Raw genomic sequence first — 5,301 nt, 5'->3', positions numbered from 1 at the left:
AAATGTGCAGACCTGCAGCCTGCAAGTCCGCACCTTTTTTTATATGAATTTCGACAATTTGCTGCGGTTTTGAGGTAAAAACCGGATCACTTAATTTGATTAACTGATGTGATTTTACCTTAAAACCGGATCATTAAATAATTTACTAATCCAGTTTTGGACCAGATTAGTAAATATATTGGATCTGCTGTGAGCCCACCCGATTGGACCAAAACCGAATCAACAAGTCTGCTTTTAACCGCATCGGATAGACTTTTTTCCACTATTGTTATCTTTCCATTAAAAACACATTGCACCAACACCCTTCTCCTCTTCTGCTGCCACCACTCCTCTTCCGCCGCCACTTTCCCCATTCCCCTCTTTCATCTTTACGACTGCCCTGTTCCCTTCAAGGTAATCTTTTTTTCTCTCTCTTCTCTGTTGTGGTCTAGTGGCATGGTGGTATTTGAAGGTGGCAAGAGTGACTTTTTCTAGTGGTGGTGGGTGGATTTCTCTCTCTCTTTCTCATATCTACTTAATGGGGTGGATGACTTTGTGGTTGTTTGTGTGGGTTTTGTGGGGTGGAGTGGTTTTTTCAGTAGGTCGTGGTAGGTTTTTTAGGGTGGTGGTGGGTTTTCGAGTGTGGGATGGATTTTCGTAGGTAGTGCAAGAATTTCGGTGAATGGTTGGGTGGTATGGTGGTTGGGATGGGGTTGTCTTGGTGGTTTTGGTGATGTAGTGTTCGGACCTGAGTGGTTGCGGGAGGTTGGTGGTGGTGGTTGGGAGGTTGTGGGTTGTCTTCAGCCTTTCGGGAGATTATAGGTCGGATCTTGTGCATGGAGGTGATGGTTGTGGTAGTGAATGGATGGTCAAAGGATGTTTTCCTTAACCCTGTTTCTAGGGGGGCAGGAATAAAAATGGAGGGATTTAGGGTAGGGGGGGAGGGAAATGAAATAATAGATAATATTAATGTCAATCCCCCTAAAACTAAAAAAAAGGATCTAATTGCATTTCACGCTTCAAATTTTGAATGATTCAATCAATCTTTCCTGGGCGAAAGGGGGTATATCTCAATCGAGAGAGAGAACGGGAAAGTCCCATATGACCCAATATATCTGACAAGTCGCACTATACGTTAACCTAAGATGTATCTTCCTCTCTAGGGCTTCTAAAAGGAACTAAGAAGTAAAAAAAAAGAAATAGATATAGTGATAATTTTATTATTCGTCGACGTAGTAAATAGGGCATAAAATGAAAATAAAATCGAAATTCGCAGTAAAAAGGAGAATCTCATTGCCTATGTACAAGGGTAAACGAAAATAAACATAAGGAGTCAAAGTTGTTTGGTTCCCCCCATGATTGGATAATTAGTCCTCATAACCTGAAGCAGATTGAAAAGAACAATTCTATGGAGTATTAACTATCGTTTTTCAAATATATATGTGTTACCATACACCTCCCAAAACAGTGCTTGCGATTTTCATTGCACACGGCTTTCCCTATGTATTATACATCTCAAACTCAGTTTTCTTCTTAAGGAAGAACTCTAACAAAGTTGAATAGTCAACACATTCAAACCCCCAACCAAACAACTTATAAGGGAATGAAACCAATCTTCTCACTTTCCCATATTTGTATCCCCTAACTAAACACTCACTAAATGTAAAGTATAGCTAGGTGTAGGGATTACAATAGATCTTGGACCCGACCCAAATCCGTGGACACGTTTTTTCGGATCTGGATCCTTAAATTTCAGACCTATTGGATTCGGTTCGGATCCTGATCCCGTCGTAAAATTATGGATCCGGGTTCGGATCTGACTCGAGACCCGAACCCAGATCCACCAATCCGTTTTTTTAAAAAAAAAATCAGCTGGGCTGGGCAGACCTCTAAAAGTCCACACTTTATATGCCCAACTCCCTAAACTCTAACTCTCACTTTCACAGTTTAACTCCAGCCCTTGTCTCCCCCTCTCTCTCTTCTCTCCACCTAACAGCAGCCACCGGGCTTACCACCAACTTATCGCACGACTGGGCACGCCTATTGCATCACGACGACCCCTGTTGACAACCAGCCACGAACGACCACTACATGATTTCTTTCTCTTATACATTCGTCAGCCCCTTGTTTCTCTTTCACGACCGCCAGCCACACCACATTAGTCCCACCAACCACAACAACATTGTCAGCTGCACCACCAGTCGCAGCCATACCATCTAGCCGCAGACAGGATTTCTATCAGCACTATTTATTGCGAAATTTATAGATTTATTAATTTAATTGTAAATATTGTGAGGTTTTAAGTTTACTTCATTTTTTAAATCGCGAATTTGTGATACAATTCTTGAACTTTGTTGAAAAGTTGCGGTAAGATTGCTGGATTTTTTTGTATGAATAAGTAGGCAAAATCGTAGAAATCATGGACGGTTTCGTTTTGGACCCATTTTAGACCCGGATCCGCAGGATCCACAATATCCGGATATGGGTCCTATTTTTTATGACTTGTCAAGTCCGGGTGGATCCGGGTCTAGCCTCTAGAAACGAAACCGGATGTAGGTCTATAAGAATATGGTCGAGATTCGGTCTGTTGCCATCCCTAACTAGGTGGTTTGAAAAAGCAGTTATTATAACTTTTAAATCTTAGTCAGAACATAAGATTTCCAAGTGGAAGATTATAGAAAATTAAGATGTTAAGATAAATTTGGAAGTATTTACTATATCTATCTATCTAGAAGTTTTTATATTTTAGTATTATATTTAGTTTAGGATATATTTTCCTAGTTCTGCCTAAGTTAGGTTTTACATGTGTACTATAAAAATATTCCCTTTGGGTTATAATGATTCCAACCTTTTTCATTCAATCTATTTTATCATGGTATAATCAAGAGCAAGTTAAAATCTTGGTAAAACTCGAAAATATTGTTCTCTTGCCCAAGATCTTAACTTGCTCTTGATACCATGACAAAATAGATTGAAGGAAAAGGGTTGAAATTAATGTTAAACCAAAGGAGATATTTATAATACATCAAATAAAACACAACTTAGTTTAGTTTTGGATATGTAAATTTGGGAGTATTTCCTAACATAAGATTATTCACACTAATCATTTTTTAATACCTCATCCGTTTCAAAATAGTTGCACCGTTTGCTTTTTCACGTTTGCCAAGACGTTTTTTTGAACGTTAATATCTCTAATTGCGTATAAGTAAAAATTACGAAAAGTTGATATTTAAAATCCTCGTATTGAGACGAATGTAATAAGATCCCACTAACTTGACTATGTTTTTTCTTATATAATGATAAAAGAAGGCTTGTCAAAGTTGGCTCATGAACTTGGAAGTATCCAATACTCATATTCTTGAGATCATCTGTATCCAATTTTCATTATAAATGACTATGTTTTTTCTTACAACCCAGTATATGCATTGTATACCTAGAGCTTGGAAGCTAGTAGTCCAGGCCCACGATACTCCCCATTCCTAATTTTATAATGCCAGATCGAGTCAATCGAGAGAAAGAATGGGAGTAAGGCCCAGATGATTTTATTGACCATAATTAACAATTACTGTAATATTGCATATTTGTATGATCATATTAAGTCTTAAGATTTAAATTATGTGAGCTGTTACATCATCATTTGAGTACTAATGTAACATAATACTGTTTCTCTAAAGAAATTTCCTCAAATACATTTATTTTGACCATGATACGATGTTTGGTTAACATGAAAAACTTGAAAAAGTGGAAAGTACTGCAAAGTGATAAATTATGGAGTTATTAGGTCAACATGAATACAAAATTTCTTTTAGATATTCTACTTCCCACAAATTTGAGAAATTAACTTACATTAACACGTAATTAAGTGAAAATCTCATAAGATTTTGTATATATCATAATCAATTTAACAAATTTTTGTGCTTTTAAGAAACAAAAAACTTTATTTATTAGCAATAGAAGTTTGTAGAAAGTTACATTTGCTACATTTTCGACCAAAAACGGCCAACTAAAATAACCATACTATGATCCTTTAAGTAATCATTTTTTAATAGGACTTCAAGTAATAATTTTGGACTTAACATATTGAAAGGGCGAAGAGGAAGAAGTGATAGTGATTGTACAAGATCGTCAAGTTGTGTGTAATAAGTTAATAATGGAGAGGGAATTGTGCCATTATAGTAGAGATTTTAGATAAAAAATTGAAATTGACAATGTTGATATTAAATTAAAGTTGACGTTTTCACGTAATGTAGTCAGTTTGTTTATAATTTTGTATTTTTATTATTATTTTTTCAATAAAGTTGAGAACAACATTCTTTTCAAATCTCTTACCATTGTTATCTTCAATATTATCATATCCTAAGAAAAATATCCAAGATCATATATTCATATTACCAGTTTAGCATCATAGAAAGAGCGACCATTCTTTTCGTACTTTTCCCTAAGTCCTTTTACTAGGGAACTACATTATTTTCGAACCTCTCGTAAAATATATTTGTTGAATGAAATCTTTTCAAACTTGTCAAATATTAGTCGAACAAGGGACATTATTCTTTCTAAATCGCTTTTTTGTCATTTAAAAAAAAATGATTTTCAAATCTTTCATATACTAGTCAGACTAGCGATAATATTCTTTTTCAAAGCACTTTCCAAATATTCCTTCAATCAATGAATTAACATTTACACCATAATGATGTTCTTTGATCAACTTATCTATATTTTTTCTTAGATTTATATATTCAAGTCTAATTTGCGTATCTTATTGACATCATACTGGGTAGGTAGCATAAAATTAGCCAAAACACCATACTCGTTAGCTACTCCAATGATGCTACTCTACAATTTTGTAGATAATAGAAACGCCACTTGAAATTTGTAGAGAAGTGAAATTTTGGATACAGTAACATCACCAAAGCGTAGCCGCGTAGGGAGATCACACTTAATCTCAGTGCTTAACTTAATACATGATTCAACTTCATTGCTTTTCTGTTGCTTACAACTATTGCTCATTCATAACCTTCTTCTTGGCAGTTGGCACTATTACAACTTCCTAATAATTGCATTGTTGGACTTATCACAACATTCAAAATTCTTCTATAATGGGCTAAGAGGGATATTCTTTCTGCAATGGGCTATGGTACTGTGTTGAAAGTTTGGACTAGAATAGAACACGATGGTTGTAATTTGGTTTCATTAGAGTTGTGTAATTAAAGTATCCAATACTCATATTCTTGAGATCATCTCTATACTTGATGAGTTTAGTACTCCATGTATTTCTGAAAATATAATCTTACTTATAAGCTGTTTGGCCCAATATTTTATGCA

This window comes from Beta vulgaris, chromosome 7 (assembly GCF_026745355.1).
Source record: "Beta vulgaris subsp. vulgaris cultivar EL10 chromosome 7, EL10.2, whole genome shotgun sequence".
In the NCBI taxonomy this organism is placed as follows: Eukaryota; Viridiplantae; Streptophyta; class Magnoliopsida; order Caryophyllales; family Amaranthaceae; genus Beta; species Beta vulgaris.
Note: the sequence above shows the minus strand (reverse complement) of the source record.